Genomic DNA, 17,955 nt, shown 5'->3' with positions numbered 1-17,955 from the left:
GTTGGAGAAGACTCTTGAGAGTCCCTTGGACTGCAAGGAGATCCAACCAGTCCATTCTGAAGGAGATCAGTCCTGGGATTTCTTTGGAGGGAATGATGCTGAAGCTGAAACTCCAGTACTTTGGCCACCTGATGCGAAGAGCTGACTCATTTGAGAAGACCTTGATGCTGGGAAAGATTGAGGGCAGGTGGAGAAGGGGACAACAGAGGATGAGATGGTTGGATGGCATCACCGACTCAATGGACATGGGTTTAGGTGGGCTCTGGGAGTTTCTGATGGACAGGGAGGCCTGGTGTGCTGTGGTTCATGGGGTTGCAAAGAGTCAGACACGACTGAGTGACTGAACTGAAATGAACTGAACTAATAAATTAGCCACACTGAATAAAGTAAAGGGATGAAATTGAAATTTCATCCAGTTCTGGAATAGCTCTAAATACTTCATAAATATCTGAAGTATGAAAGGTATCCAAATATAAGTTTCCTAAGTTTCACATAGGAATGTTTGAACAAAAAAATTAAAATTCATAAGAAATCTCTGTTTGAAGCTCAACTCATCATAGAGAAAATGACCCTTAGACCTTTTTCTATGCTATTAAGTAATGTTGACCCTTTTATGAACAAAAAGGACATGAATGTCAATGTGAATTTTTAAAAGATGTTTTTCTAGAGTTTTTCCCGTTTATGATCATTCATCAATAGAGGGAATAAAATGAAGCATTGTTAGAAATATTTGATTTTCTTAGACATGTATGAAGTATAAAAAGTATCTTTGAGCATATGAATTTTGGAAGCCTTCTGAATCTACCTTTCCAAATATAAGTTTACTTATGCCTTTTAAAAATTTATTTCTTTAAATTTCATTTATTTATTCACTTATCCTGGCTGTGCCATGTGGCATGCAGAATCTTATTTCTCTCACCAGGAACCAAGCTCCTGTCCCTCGCAGTGGAAGTTGAAGTCTTACCCACTGGACCACCAGGGAAGTCCTAATTTTAATTTTAGTTATCTCTTCATTGTATCTCTCATGACTCTAAGGTTTGTCATACATTTTAATTCCAGTAGAAACAATAATGGTAAATGAGCCTTTTTTCCATCTTCAGTGAAGCAGTTATGACAGTTACATGACCCCCGAGAACAGAGCCAGAACGGATTCAACTAGTGCATGTAACTCTGATTCTGGCATTTAAGTCTGATCACAATTTGCTATTCAATCAAAAATGTTTTTTATATTTATTTCATATTTTTCTGAGTACTTTGAGTTGATAAACTCTGGACATACTGTCTTTGCAAAACAAAATAAAGGAACTTCAGTGTACTGTCCAGAGAAGTTGATATCTAGAAACATGAATGAAATCAAGCAAATGATTAGGTGGAAGTTTTCATGTTATAGTAGTCAGTCTCCTAAATCCATTCAGTGTCCTCATGCATTTCACGTTCTGTGCTTTCTTCTAGAACATCAGTCAAAAAATAAGTGAGAATAAATTCAAATGGAACAGTTTGTGAAAAATCAGTAAGAATTTAAGGCAGAAGTGGTAGAGGGTGGATCAGGATGTGATAGAATGGGAAGGTTTATCATTGATTTGTGATGATTGTGACCTTAATCTTTCTCATGGAAGATGAAACATTTGATCTCATCTAACTTTGGCTCAGTCATTCTATGTGTCCTTTCCTTACTTCCACTGCCATATCACTGAACAAAAGGTACTTTGAGGATTTATTTAAACAGTCATTCCCAGAAACATATCCACGTGAGGGGATTTATGCATGTGTTAATGCACACAGGCATTTATGAGAGTGTTATTAGGAATAATTGTATTCAGCAATTTCTCTGTTACTTTTGACCTAAATAGCTCAAAACCTAAATACGCACCTTTCCCAGACAGATAATTAGCTCTGCTGCTTCATTTCAAAATTTTCAAAACCTTTTCAGCATAACACAATTTTCTCTCTCTATCCTTTTGTTCGTATATGTCATATATACACACATAGACACATATGCATACACACAAATACACATACACACTAACAACTTTTCCGAAGAGAGATTCAGTGTGTGCTTTAACCAATGGTAGGTCTCAGATGAAATTTCATTTGACCAGGCTATAAATGCAGAATGAAGATATGAGGCTAAGATAAGTCTGATAGAAAGGCCACTATCCAAGGCTAAAATTGAGCAATTAAAGTTATGGGACATTTAGGTTCAAGAGACCAGCAAAGATAATTAGTCTAAAGCAAATTGAAGACTATGGAATATAACTCCTGAATGTATGAGAGGACTATGTGTAGTTTTTAAGATATGCAAATCTCTGGACCCATACTGACAACTACTGAATCATATTTGTTTAATCAGTATCTCTGTAGCCAATGAACCAAATTCTGTAGCCAATAATTTCTTTAAAACTATACCCAGATGTCTCTGATGTAGTCAATCCAGAGACCCCCAGCAATATTAAGAACAATACTTAAAGATATTTACGACAGATGTCTGTTAGTTAGAAACAGGGAGAGAGACACAGGTATCAGAAATCAAGCAAAAATGACTTGCCAGAGACCAGGGAAAATATCGCAGATAAGACAAGCTACCATGCATTAGTAAGATCTCGTTAGGTTATCCTGAAGTAACAAATAATCCCCCATTCTTAGTCATTTTTAACTAAATTATTTTTAACAACACAGGTTTATTTTTTGCTTGTATTCATTGGGTTTGCTGTGCATCAGCTGTGCCTCTGCTCCACGTGTCTTCTTCATTCTAGAAACTAACCCCCACTGGGATATGTTCTCATGGCAGAAAGGGAAAAACACTCACTGAACCACATAGCTGGGCTCCAAAATCACTGCAGATGGTGACTGCTGCCATGAAATTAAGATACTTGCTCCTTGGAAGAAAAGTTATGACCAATCTAGGCATCATATTGCAAAACGGAGACTTTACCTTGGCAACAAAGGTCTATCTAGTCAAAGCTATGGTTTTTCCAGTAGTCACGTATGGATGTGAGAGTTGGACTCTAAAGAACACTAAGTGCCAAAAAATTGATGTTTTTTGAACTGTGGTGTTGGAGAAGACTTCTTGAGAGTCCCTTGGACTACAAGGAGATCAAACCAGTCCATCCTAAAGGAAATGAGTCCTGAATATTCATTGGAAGGACTGTTGCTGAAGCAGAACCTCCAATACTTTGGCCACTTGATATGAAGAACTGACTCATTTGAAAAGACCCTGATGCTGGCAAAGAGTGAAGGCAGGAGGAGAAGGGGAAGACAGAGGATGAGATGGTTGGATGGCATCACTGACTCAATGGACATGAGTTTGAGTCAACTCCAGGAGTTGGTGATGGACAGGGAGGCCTGGCATGCTGCAGTCCATGGGGTCACAAAGAGTCAGACATGACTGTGCAGCTGAACTGGAACTGAACCACACAGTGACTCTCAAAGCTTCTGCTCAGATGGGGTATATATATCATGAACTCACATTCATTGGCTAAAACCAGTCTTATGGACAAGCTTGATGTTGATGGGGTGAGGACTGAATCTCCCCAACAGGAAAACACTGCAAATTACATGACCATACGTGGGGATGTATAATCCTCTCCGAGGTAGAGGGCCAAGCACCAGTACAGCACCTGTCGTATATGACTCTGAGATCTGTCTTCAAGAGGAGACTTGACATTAGGAATTAAGGTAGCTGACAACCAGCAACGCATTGAGGGATTTTGTGTTTCTTATCCCCATAATTCTGGTCTCTACTGAGTTAGAAGTCCTGGTCTTCAAAGAAGGCACACTCTCTCTAGATGACACAGAAGGATCTCATAGAACATCAAGTAAGTAATTTGAGCTCTCTTTATATACTAGCCAGCAGGCAAAAAACCAAAGTATCCATTACGGAAGAGATCATGGACCCTAATCAATAGGAGAAGGTGCACCTACTCTTACAAGATGGGGCAGAGAGAAAAAAGTGTGGGACATCCTTGGATACTCCCTTGCTCAGTATGGCTTTGAAAGATCACATGCAGCAACCTAGCAAGAGAAGGTTTTGTTTACCAGACATCCCAACCTCACATTAAATTTATCTCACTACTAAGTGAGTGACAGAGAACAGCAGAGGTATTAGCTGAGTGTGAGAGTGAGGTGAATTTAGAATAAGTGTGGGAGGAGGGAGATAATGAGAATTAATTGCAACCCCTATATGAACTGAATGTGGTTCCCAGGTGGCACTAGTAGTAAAGAACCTGCTGGAGGAGGAGACGTAAGAGACACAGGTTTGATCCCTGGGTTGGGAAGATCCCCTGGAAGGCATGGCAACCTATTCCAGTATTCTTGCCTAGAAATACCCATAAACAGAGGAGCCTGGCAGGCTACAGTCCATAGGGTTGCAAAGAGTTGGACACGACTGAAGTGACTTGGCATGCATTTGAACTGGAGGGAAAGAACCTATAGCTGATCATACCAACTGTTCCCTTGTAAGTTTCCCCTAAGAAAGAGTCCAGTGGGAGCCATGAAAGAGCTCATCCACAGATCTGCAGAAGAGCATCTGCTGAGCATAAGAGCTCAGTTGTGGCAGCCATAAAATTTCTCATGGACAGCAGTTCGCTGCCAGACACCAGCCACAGAGTATTCAAATCGGCTGTGGCATTTAGATCAAGGCCACTCTGCCCATGGAAAGCTCCTGGCTAATGGTTGAGGATGATGAGGTATGGGACTTGGCTATTTCCACCTAGTGTGGGAGTCCTTGTGTCTGAGTTCTCCCGTAGGGCTGGCTGAACCTGCCCCATAGGTGCACCATGATCTGAGGCTCTTCCTATCCAATTATCTTTCCTTGACCCTCTCCTTTTACAGGTGTGATGCTGCACTGTGGCCGGAGGCCTTCCTGGTTTTCCTGTTCCCTCCTTATCCCAGGCATCCTCCTCAATAACTCTCTTATTCTAAATTCCATCTATCTTGGTGTTTGCATTCTGGAGGGCATGAACTGACATACTTGGGAACAATCATATAATCTCTGACATTTGGAAACCAAAGGAGGAGGAAAGAGAAAGCCTAAAAACAGAAGTGAGACCCCAGAAATAAGAAATGCACGTGAAAATAGGGTAGACTCTTGCCTCAGACTGAGCATTTAAATGCTGGTTAGGGAAGTAAGAACCAACTCCAGTACAGGAATACTTGGCTTGAAGTGAAAGTTACGTGGGCTGAAGAAGCCAGAGTCTTTTTGCAGTGAGACTCTAGCGCTCAAGATAGACTAGGCCTGGCTCATCTCATGTTATAAAAATACAAATAAGTTTCATAACACTGAATTTAAACAAGTACACTTTTCTCACACAATGAAGGTGATGTTGTGAGATCTAATTGTCTGTTGGTTAGTTTTTCTATTATAAAATAGTTAAAGAAATAAAGCACTGCTTAAATCAATGGAGGTTGTTTTCCTAGAAGTATGTATAAAATATTTGTAAACTTCTCCAAACAAGTTATTGGCTTATGAACAGGCTGGACATAGGCTCTGGAATCACTGAGTTGTGGTTTCTATCCTCAGCTCCATCATTTAGCACCTCTCCTTAGGCTACTGATCCCAGACTATCTCCTTAAGAGATAAATAGTAGTACTAGCCCCATGGAATTATTATCAAGTTAACCTGAAATGCTACACTGAAGCATTTACCACAGAATCTGACATATATTAAGCTTCCCTGGGAGCTCAGCTGGTAAAACATCTGCCTGCAATGCAGGAAACTCCAGTTTGATTCCTGGATCAAGAAGGTCCCCTGGAGAAGGGATAGGCTATCCACTCCAAAATTCTTGGGCTTCCCTCATGGTTCAGACAGTAAAGAATCCTTCTGCAATGCGGGAGACCTGGGTACAATCCTTGTGTTGGAAGATCCCCTGGAGGAGGGCATGGCTACCCATTCCAGTATTCTTGCCTGGAGAATCCCCGTGGATAGACAGCCTGGCAGGATATAGTCTATGGGGTTGTATAGCGTCAGACACAGATGAGCGACTAAGCACAGCACTGTCATATAATATGCAGTCAATAATTTTACCTTTGCGATTCCTTCTTTTAAGTCCAATCCTCCAGAATTTTATTTATGGGATCATCATTTACAGTGTTAGCCTACATCTCTAAAAAGTGTATGGTACCACATATCCTCAACAGAACTTCACACAAAGTCAAAACAGAATCTTACATTTAACTCAAAACAATCTGGCCTTTTTCTTCAACACTTTGCTTCGATTTTTTTAAAGTACCTGTTGATCAAGACTGACAAAGAAAGGTACAAAACGGGAACTTTAAAACTGCTTTGACAACACTGTTCAACAAAGATTGTTACTTGTCTTGCTGTTTTCTTGAAAATTCATCAGCATTAATGTTTTATATCTCCTTCTGAGAAATGCCTCTTTTCAGAGATGAAAACACAACCTCTGAGAAGGGTGAGCTGCCAAGGTGAGATGTCAACTCTAAGAGTGACAGAGATATTGCTTCTCTGTGTAGTTTTGAAGCAAACATGCCAATAGCTCATAGTCGAGTCTTCCTGGGAACCACTGGAAAAAAATAAAACCCTACTTCATATGGTTACCCTCTTTCAAGCAAATCTAGGAAATTGGGATGCAAACTCAGGGGTTACCTAAGAGTTTGCTTGCGTGGATTTTATTTTTTGGGAGGGAGTAACAGTTCTGTGAAAAGTTTTGTAGTAAAGAGTTAGTTGCTCAGCCGCGTCTGACCCTTTGTGATCCTATGGACTATAGCCCGCCAGACTCCTCTGTTCATGGAATTCTCCTGGCAGGAATCCTGGCATGGATAGCCATTCCCTTCTCCAGGGGATCTTCCTGACCCAGGGTGCTGGTGGCTCAGACGGTAAGAAATATGCCACCAATGCAGGAGACACGGGTTTGATCCCTGGGTTGGGAAGTTGGGAAGATCCCCAAGAAAAGAGAATGCCTACCCACTCCAGTATTCTTGCCTAGAGAATTCTATGGACAGAGGAGCCTGGGTGGCGGGGTGGGTGGCTACAGTCCATAGGGTCACAAAGAGTCAAACAGTCTGTGAAGCTAAGCTCAAAAATCCATCTCTGACCCTGATGCAAAATTGAGTGTATTTATACATCTGCAAAATTCTGAACCACCTGGAATTTTTTCTGTTGATTTTTTAAGATGATTTGATCATATTAGGGAGAAGGAAAATTAAATCATAAAATAAATGGCGAAAGTCTGAAAGGGAAATGAAGACTGTATCTTTAAAGGAGATAATAAAACTTGCCTGTGGGCAAGTTGACCACTGTTATCTGCTAACTATTCAAATCTCTCATGTTAGGCATTTTACAGTGAATGAATAGAAGGAAATTAATGTTTTATTCAATCAAATACGTAATTAAAAAGTTTGTATGTCATGCTGTCTTCCTTTTACTTTCTCCACAGCTACATGGGGCCAAAAGCTAATGGCCCTCTGCTGCCCCATGAGTCCCCACTATCCCACTCGCCAGGGGGCTCCTGCTCTAGAACTTGTCATTCGCCCCCTCAACAATGGCCTCTTGTAGGCATCGCTTCCTACTAAAACAACATGAGCTTATGAAAAATTAGATATAGAAAGAACCAAGAGATTGGTATGTCATACTTTTCTCTCTTTTGACAGCAATATGCCCCAGCCCATAGTTAGACTTTTAAGAGAGAGCATGATTCATTACATTTTCTACAATTTTTGAAGGATGGAAATTGTCATTCAATTCATCTTCACAGTCCCATTAATCCTTGATGAGTACAAGTGGCTCTTTACATTCACTCATCTCAAGCTTCATGCAGGCAAGAGTCTTGTCTTCTTGCTCACTGCTATAAACACCATCATATTACAAGTGCTCAAACATTCATGTTTTATGAAGGACAGCATGAAGAAAGGAAGTAAGTCCACTCTGGGGAGAGAGAGGAATGGCTTAGAGGATTTCCTGCTCATTTGTCATCTGTGCCTCTCTGGGATTCATTCTCTCTACTCCTGGCAATGGTAACTCCTATGTGGAGATCAGTCTTCTTCCTCTCAGTCTAACATGTTACTCAGCCAATCAACCACTAGATCCCTGTGGCCCCTATGACTATTGTGGAGACTGGACAATTCCTCAAGGTGGTTGAACTACAGTAAACCCAGGTACTATGTAGCAGCTCAAATGTGCCTTAACCCTCTTGCCAGTACAAAGGGAGACCAGTGGAATCAGGTCTATGGCGCTGTAGATCCAGACATATCTGCAGCTAGATCAGGTGCCTAAGTGGTAAAGAGTCTCCCTGCCAATGCAGGAGACACAGGATGACCCTGGGGTTGGGAAGATCCCTTGGAGGAAGAAATGGCAACCCACTTCTGTTTTCTTGTCTGGAAAATCCCATGGACAGAGGAACTGGTGGGCTACAGTTCATGGGGTCGCAAAGAGTCAGACATGACTGAGCATACGCACACACAGAGGTCAGATGTAAGACCCATTTTGGACAAAATGGTGTTAGAATGAGTCTCAGTGTCCTTCTAGTATCTTCTCTGTTACATTCACCCTGATGATGACCCTCTCTCCTGTAGAACTGCTAGTTTGAGGTCTATAGTTCATGGGGTCGCAAAGAATCAGATACATCTGACCACGTAGATCAATCCTAGGACTCATCAGTTTTGTCAAATACTAAATTCCCTTTTGTTAAAGCCCAGTATAGTTGGGTTTTCTGGCGCTTACATTGTAATGCAGTTCTAAATGAACCATCACAATGCAGCAGTTACTAAATAAATGTTAGTGAGGGCTAACATCTCAGAAATGTAGTTGCTATCAGGAAAGGACCAGGAAGGACACAAGGCAGGAAATTAATGTGTCATTTTTATTTATTGCTTGAAAATACCCTTTCTATTTAACAATATAAGTGGAAGTAGTTAACTACTGAATATGTTTGGCCCAAATGTATGTTTTTACTCATGCAGTACACTTTGATGTGGAAACTGGGCTCCAGTAACATCAAATTGTGTTCATATTTTCTTCCAAATTGTTCACTCACCATTACCATTGTGTTCCCTGAGCCCAAGTTGCTTATTCAGAGCCATAATATGTGGATTTCTTGCCTTAGGCTCAAACAGTCATTTTCACCACTTCATATCCTCAGTGATATCTGTTTCCTACTTTTGTGCTACTAATATCTTAACTCTCTCACATTTTTTTCCAGACATCAATTTCCTGTGTCTGGCTGTTTATTGATGCTTCTCGGGTCTTAAGGTCAAGGGTTAAAAATGGGATCATTACATATCTTTTTATTACCTGCTGTGGTGACTTATAATAGCAATACAAAACAATGAGAAACAAAGAAACCTGTCCCAAAAAGAAGGGATGAAGTTTCTATTAACTTCAGATATTATATTTAAAACTGATATACTTAAGCAACAATTGTATTATTTCTCCTTACTAAAAGATATTTTAACTCAGCTGAAAATTTGATATCTTGGAAAGAATACTAAATGTGTAATCAACCATTGACTAGCTATCTAATTTTAGATGGGTGATGCATACTTTCTGAACCTCCATTACCTTTATCTTTAGGGAGGTATGAAATACTTTCCAGAGTTATTATAAGTTAAAAAAGATCAAATAAGTCAAAGACACCTAGCAAGGTACCCTGTGTAAGTTGAGTACATTTCCACTATTTGGCACCATAAAAGAAAAAAATACTTTAAGAATAAAAATACATGTTGCTTATTTCTCTAAGGGGGCTTTGGCAATAATCATCAGGCAATATACTCCCAAGACCAAATTTGGGGCAAGGGGAAAGGGAAGATCCTGCTTGAAAATGGAAAAGTAATAAAAATAAATAATCTATATTTTCTGTCATAATTATGTTAGGTATCATACAGAGTTAAGCAGATCTTTTGAATGGATTTTATGGTTATTTCTGTAAAAAATATGATAACTCAAGATTTTTCTGAAAGTTAGGGCTTAAGGTAGTCATGGCAAGTGAGTTATGCTTGCAAAACAAATATGTCATTATTTATCATATGTGCTTCTTGTCAAGAGTTTGACGGTGATATTGTGGCCCATTGATTGGTCCTTAAGTGAAGAACTTAGAATGGGAAGTAGAGAGATTTTTTTAAAACTTAATCAACATTCTTATTATTCACTTCTGAGGTTCTAAAAAGATGTAACTGAAATCTAATGCTTATTAAAGGCATAACAAATTCTATGGAACATCTTTAAGAGACTTATTTTTACTTGAAATATGACAAGTGCTTTTAAGATTAACATATGCTATTATCTATGCTACTTTGAAATCTAAAATTAAAACAGTCCTTATTCCTATACACAAATAAGACTTCTCTACTCTTTAAAGTGTCATGGCTTGAATAAGAGTGTATGGAAAATTCAAATCAAATCATGATATTCCAATTCAACTAAGAATATAGTTTACAGAAATTCACAATGTGGGAGATCTTTTCCAAAAATTCAACTGAAGAAGGGGAAGTTCTGGAAAATATGTTTTATTTGTATCTTCAAAACTAACATAAGCTTTGAATATGGTTTGAGAACATGCCAAGTTTTTACAAATGAGTTTAGCTAACCATGTGTGGCTCATTTCTCAATCTAGAAGTAGAGGCTAGAAATGTAGACTGTTAACATATAATGGCCTTGAGCTTCCTGGGCATAAGGCTAACATAACGCCAGTTTAAAGTATAAAGATAAGTTTGGCTTCCTAAAGGTATCGTTTTTATTGAGGAAGAAAAAACTCTATGTGTTGAGCCACTTAATTCATTGACACACTATTTATTCATGAAGTATCTGAGTGCCTACCTTTGGCTGGGTAGTGACCAGAGCAGAGAGGTCCCTGTTCTCAGGGCATCACAGGCTATTGAACCAGCATGATTTCAGCCCCATGTGATCAGATGTTCTTTCAGGGGAAGTACAAGGCAGGTGCAATGGAAGCACAAGTCCTGGGGCCCCAACCCTGGCTGAAGGTCTGGGAAGTCCCTTGGGAAGAAGTGACTCTCCAGGTCATGCAGAGCATTAGTAAGACACAGACAAGGGATAGCAGTGGAGAGAAGAGAATGTGTGTACTAACAGCTGAAATCAAGAGAAAGTGAAAAATTACAGAGGTATTTGGGCAGAACTTCACTGGACCTGTTAGTCCAGGAACTGTGCTTGGCTCAAATAGGAAATCCAGTAAGTATTTATTAGCGAAATGAATGGAGCAAGGTGTGTACGATTGGGCATAGTTCAAGAATAACTCCCAGATTTCTTAAGCACACTTAATGATATTGTGCTCTATGTGTTTCCCAGGTATTACTAGTGGTAAAGAACCTGCCACCAATGCAGGAGACATAAGAGATGTGGGTTCGATTCCTGGGTTGGGAAGATCCCCTGGAGGAGGGCATGGCAACCCACTCCAGTATTCTTGCCTGGAGAATCCCATGGACAGAGGAGCCTGGCAGGCAGGCTACAGTCCATGAGGTCTCAGAGACACAACTGAAGTGACTTAGCACACACATTTTGCTCTATTTCTTCCTTTGCTTTAGTTGCCATTTTCTTAGTTTATGATGAAGGAGAAAGGAAAAATCTGTGAATATTCACATGCTGTTAATTCTTATCCTTGTTATAAGAGTAATCTGAAGGCAGGGATCAGTTTAATTCCTTCCTCTCCATTTCCCCTGGGCTGCTAGGTTTTAGGTGCTCATCAATTCTGGGCTAAATTAATGCAATTGCCTCTTAGCGGATCTTTCTCCACGGTGCCGCCAGATTTATCCTTGTAAATGCAGATTTGCTCATGTCACTCCCTAAATTAAAACCCTGAGATAGCTTTTCCATTTATTCAGACTAAAAATCCAAACTTTTATGTGACACTCAAGGTTTTTTTTCAGATTTCGATCCTATACCAAATCTCATCTGCCATGTTTTCTCCCCTTGACCTTAAAATCACCCAAATACAAGGTGTTCCCACCTTAACTTTGTTCCAGATGGTTGATCCAGGGATAGAATTCAAGAGTGACTATGGGAGGAAGGGTGGCAATGACTTTTGAGGACACAGGCAGGTTAAATTGTGACCTCAGCCAGCAGTCACACTGCTCTGTCTGCTTGAGCTTCTTCCTTTGGCTAAATCATGTTTAAAGACGTAATTCAAGAACTTCTCGGGCTGTCCAATGGTTAGGACTCAGTGATTCCAGTGCAAGGGGCGCAGTTTTGATCCCTGGTCAGGGAACTAAGATCCCATACGCCACGTAGCCAAAAAGGAAAAAAAAAAAAAAAGCAATCTAGACGTGGTTTTTTGAGGAAGATTTATACTATAAGAGCGCTCTGTTACTCAGTCATGTCCGGCTCTTTGTGACTCCATGGACTGTAGTCTGCCAGGGTCCTTTGTATTAAGAGCCAGTCTTTTGAAGTTTGATCGCCATGCTTCTCTATGGCTGACAGACGGCTCTGTCCTTCTCCATATCAGAGGGCCTCCTTCAAGATACTCTATAGTTGTCATCTGTGAGTTGATTTCTTCTCGTCTGTGGGCTATGTGAGGGACAGACCATGAATTATTTGCAGCAAGTGGAAGTTAAGTGGAGATAATGGAAGGGAGAGAAAGACATGATCCATGAAAAATTGCTTGATATTTTCAGAGCCTTTCTTTTTAAAAACTCTTTTGACTTGAGCATTTTCACACTATCATTAGAAAGAAAAGTTTTCCAGGACATTGTGGAACTCAAGTATCCACTAATTATTTTCACTGTTCAAAGAAAACAGAAGCTTCTAATAGTCACCTGTCATACTGTGTATAGACCGTCTGGATGCCTGAAATGACACAGTGAAAGTTTAGAGAACTAATTTTTATTTAACAAATCCCTGGATTAGATAGAATTCTTATACTTTGTAAAACATTTTGACTAACAGCCACAGCATTCTGAATGCCCCTGGACTTTATGCTGTGAAGACTGAATTGTATGTAGAATCAGTTAAGTTTGCCCTCAAAACTGCTTATGTCAATTGTACTTGTTCCTGTAACTATATTATCAAATAGTATATAAACCAAGGAAATGTGAGTTTGAACAATTAGTGAGAGTTTCTCCAAAAACTTTGTTGAGAAACTATGTCAATGGTTTTTAAGATACTCAGTATAAGGAGTTTTACTGAAAAAAAAAAAATGGTGTTATTGGATGTGGTGAGATTAGGGTAAATTTGTTAAATCTAAAAGGAGTCTGAACTATGTTTATTTGTTTGTTTTTCCAAAGATCTTTAAATCTGGACTCAGCTTTAAAGAAACCGAAACTAAATTAAAAAGTGAAAACTAATAGATGCATTTTGTCTACAAAGATTATATGGAAATCCAATTAGGGAAAGCACACATAAATCAAAGACTGTATTTCAAAATTTGGTAAACAGTGTATATTTACTTTACATTTTAAAGAGTTTTATATGGGTGCATGTGTTCCTTTAAAAAAATATTGCTCCAATTTTTCAATATTTTATTTAATCAGATCTTCTATATTTATATTCTATTAAAAAATCATCAAGCAAAGAGTCTGGCACACAGTAGTTTCGATAAGCCTCAAAAAATGCTAATTTCCTTCCTCCCTACCAAAAAAAATCCCACAAAATTATCCACTAAAGACTCAAAGATAATTGATTCAAAGTAAGTTGTTTTGGAGATAGCCATTGACCTACAGGAAGTCAAACTTTTATTCAGGTAGAATTGTGTACAGTCGATGATATAGTCAATAAAATAATGTAAAAGGTTAATTTATTCATAGAAAATTATTTGAACAATTACATTCTTGAAGGTACTTTGGAAATGGCTCTGGAGGTAGAACATATTTTCCTAATGGTGATGACATACAAAGCAATGCCCTGAATTCGGGAAAGTGAAAAGTTGTTCGGTCGTGTCTGGCTTTTTGTGACCCCATGGACTACAGTGCATGGGGTCACAAAAAGCCGGACATGACCGAGTGACTTTTCTCCAAGCCAGAATACTGGAGTGGGTAGCCGTACCCTTCTTCAGGGGACTTTCCCAACCCAGGGGTCGAACCCAGGTCCCCCACATTGCAGGCGGATTCTTTACCAGCTGAGCTACCAGGGAAGTCCAAGACTACTAGAGTGGGTAGCCTATCCCTTCTCTAGGATATCTTCCTGACCAAGAAATCGAACCAACCGGAGTCTCCTGCATTGCAGGTGGATTCTTTATCAGCTGAGCTACCAGGGAAGCCCAAGAACTGGACAATTCAAGAAAGCAGCAGATGTTAAACTCTACCATTTCAAGATATTTTCTCTTCTGAGAAGGTACAAATCAGCATTTGGGTACCTAATGACTTTCCCAGCCAAAACCATTATTCATGACATCACATTAGATGCTGACATCACCACTGAAAGTTTCTGCTATTGTTTTTTGTTCAGATCTAGCAAAACATGTATCACATTTTGGCAAGTCTGTATTATCCATATTGGCAAAAAGAAATTTGGATAGCCCAAAGTTATTTTTCACGTGATTTTATACCCCCAAAATAATTTTTCCTTGAATTTGTAAAGTTCCCAAGTACAAAACCATCTACCTATTCACCGACCTTCTATAAGTGATGTGAGACAATTTGCCAACAAAAATCAGAATAAAAAAGCTGTAGTGTCAGCTCTGTCTTAAACATAAGGCATTCACCCTTTCCAACCACTTGAACTACACTCTTCTGTCAGTAATGGCATCTTAAAATTTAATGGAATGATGCTCTAAATGTTTTGAGCAAAAGGAAACTTCAAAAGTATTATAGAAAGTACCTACAAATGCAGAGTATTTGAACACAGTGAAATATTACTTGCAAACTATTTTGCTCAAGTCTCAGAAATATTGTGCAGTTTAAATAGGGCTATGAGGCTGAAATGGTGACTGCAGCCGTGAAATTAAAAGACACTCCTTGGAAGAAAAGTTATGACCAACCTAGATAGCATATTCAAAAGCAGAGACATTACTTTCCAACAAACTTCCATCTAGTCAAGGCTATGGTTTTTCCAGTAGTCATGTATGGATGTGAGAGTTGGATTGTGAAGAAAGTTGAGAACCGAAGAATTGATACTTTTGAACTGTGGTGTTGGAGAAAACTCTTGAGAGTTCCTTGGACTGCAAGGAGATCCAACCTGTCCATTCTGAAGGAGATCAGCCCTGGGATTTCTTTGGAAGGAAGGATGCTAAAGCTGAAACTCCAGTACTTTGGCCACCTCATGTGAAGAGTTGATTCATTGGAAAAGACTCTGGTGCTGGGAGGGATTGGGGGCAGGAGGAGAAGGGGACGACAGAGGATGAGATGGCTGGATGGCATCACTGACTCGATGGACGTGAGTCTGAGTGAACTCCGGGAGTTGGTGATGGACAGGGAAGCCTGGCATGCTACGATTCAAGGTGTCGCAAAGAGTCGGACACGACTGAGCGACTGAACTGAACTGAATGAGGCTGAAAGGGAATAATACACTTCAGAAAGTTTAAGTTCCAGAATAATTGTGAAAAATGAGCTGCCAATGAATAAAAAGAAATCGCTCTTTCATCTTCCATATCAAACCAATAATCATCATGTCTTTCTAAATAGTATTTTCAAATTATTTAAATACAACTAAGTTTATCTCCCCTAAATGTTTAGATAATATTATACTGACAAATGGTTCTTGGCATAATGACTGTTTAGGACACCTTGTGTGTGTTATGTTATGTGTGTTAGTCGCTCAGCTGTGTCCAGCTCTTTGCGACACCACAGACTGTAGCCTGCCAGGTCTCTCTATCCATGGAATTCTCCAGGCAAGAATACTGGAGTGGATTGCCATTCCCTTCCCCACTTCCCTAAAGGTTAAGATAATATTATATTGACAAATGGTACACAGCATAATGACTGTGTCATTATGATACCTCGATTTTGGTAAATCCAAGCCCAGGCCCTCAGTAGAGCTCACCTCAAAGTCTCTTTCACTAAGAAGATTGTTACCCTCTAATGAGGAGACCCTTGCTTCTTCATCTGTGATTCTCTCCACATCATTAGCTATATACTCTTCCTCTGGTTTTCTGACTCAATCTCTCTCATAGGATTTTCTGACATACATTCATCCTTCTTCTGCATTCTCCATTGGCTTATTCTCATTGACAATCCAGAAGATTCCAGGCTCTCCTTTCTTTAGAAACACTTTCCTTCAAACCTGTGTGAGTTCCTGACCATCTCTCTCATTCTTTCTCTTTTTCCCTTTCACTCTTCCTCTCTCCCTCCCTTCTTCTTTTCCCTTTTACTCTACCTTCCTGCCTTCCTTCTTTCTCTCACATTTATTAAGTCATTCATTTATATTTAATTTGCAAATATTTACTGAGCATCTCTTTTGCATCCAAAACATTGTTAGCTGCTGAAGATGCACCTTGAAACAGGACATAAAATTCTCAAAAGTCTGGCCTCCTTCGTGACTGATCCACAGACTACACCCTCTCTGTGTCTATTGTTATCTGACTTCTGCCACCGAAGTCTACAAAATGGTTTCCTTAAAGAACACTTTTTCCTTGCAAAGTCTATAATCTAGGAGATTTTCTTTTTTCTTTGTCCAGATTCTTGTTGGTCTCTTTAGAGCTGTTTTCACTCTTTTAGACCACAGCTGCCTTCTAAAATGTCCCATTTTTCTTGGCTTCCCTGAAAATGTCCTCTGTTATTTTTTCATCTTTCTGGTTGCTCCTGCTTGTTATCTTTACTGATTTCTCTTCTTGCCCTCAGGCTTCAGTATAAACCAAGGTTCTGTTTCTGTTATTGTCCTTTCTCTGTACATGTCCTTGACAGCTATCAATTTTCAAGAGTTCAACATTCTATTCTATTCACATGATGTCTAAATCCAATATTCTATTGTTTCTTAAATTCTGAGACATATACTTGCACTCTCCACAAATGCTGGGTATTTTCAAACTGATGTCCCTTTGATACACAAGGTCAGTATGTTCCAAAACCAATTCAGCATCACCTCTCACTTCCTTCTATTGAAACTTGGTGTTCAACAGTATCTTCATGCTACCAGTCACAGAACAGAAATTCCTAAGCAATTTCACACCTAAAATCTTCCTATGCACATTCTGGTCAGTAAATCCTTCCTCTTCTCTTTGGCTCTCACATTGGTTTCCTGTTTTCAAACCGTCAATGAGGCTTTAATTAACTTTTTTCTTGGCTACTAAGCTGATCCTCTATTTGAATCCCACCTCAACAACAATCCTAAAAACAAGAGAAAGAAATAAGATGACCTCTTTCTTCTATAGAGCCTTCAGTACTACCCAAGATAGAGTCTAGTTTATCTGTAAGGCAATTCAGACTTTGTCCATATGGCCCAACCTTATTTCTACCCACTCCATAATTCTGTCTCTCTGGGACCACTTCCTCTTCAAACTATATCTCCATTTGAAAAAAAATAAAAATAAATTTCATGTTCCACATTCTCCCTGAACCGTTTATCAATACTCTCTCTCCTCTATCTTGAATTTCTTGTGTGTTTTTTGACACTTTCTGCCATACAGCTATCATACATAAACATGAGATTCTAGAATTTTTTTGAGAATGGGGATCAAATTTTGTACATTTCTTTATCTCCCATAGTATCAGGTATGCTTCTTTGCACATACAAAGTAACATGTAAATGTTTAGGAATTTAAAGTTAATTTAGACAATAATGAAAATGAATATAGAGTAAATTATTTTAGCTCAGTATTTCCAAATGTATATTAAATTAAAGGATTAAAACTGTCTAGAAATTTCTTCAATAAATAAGTCTGGAAGACCTTTTTTTTAAAAAAAATAGAAGTTTGGTTTGGAAGAAAGTGAAGAGGTAAAGTGAAGTTTAGAGAATTGTGCCTCTTTAGAAATTCCCAGCCTCTAAAGAAGACTGAGCTCAAGGTCTACAACTGAATAAATAATCAAGCCATTGTTTTTCTAGGAAGTACTGATAAAGTGAAAAAAAATCCATAATTGTTGCATTTACAGAAAAAGACGCTATAAATCTCACACAGACAGACA

General features: G+C 39.1%; 1 protein-coding gene across 1 annotated transcript in view; it reads right to left on the bottom strand.

Moving 5' to 3' along the window:
- The window catches only part of NYAP2 (neuronal tyrosine-phosphorylated phosphoinositide-3-kinase adaptor 2), a 296,115-nt gene that overhangs the window by 177,461 nt on the left and 100,699 nt on the right, over window positions 1-17,955 (bottom strand). The window lies entirely within an intron of this gene.

Source organism: Capricornis sumatraensis, chromosome 3 (genome assembly GCF_032405125.1).
Source record: "Capricornis sumatraensis isolate serow.1 chromosome 3, serow.2, whole genome shotgun sequence".
In the NCBI taxonomy this organism is placed as follows: domain Eukaryota; kingdom Metazoa; phylum Chordata; class Mammalia; order Artiodactyla; family Bovidae; genus Capricornis; species Capricornis sumatraensis.
Note: the sequence above shows the minus strand (reverse complement) of the source record. Positions and strands in the feature narration are given on the sequence as shown.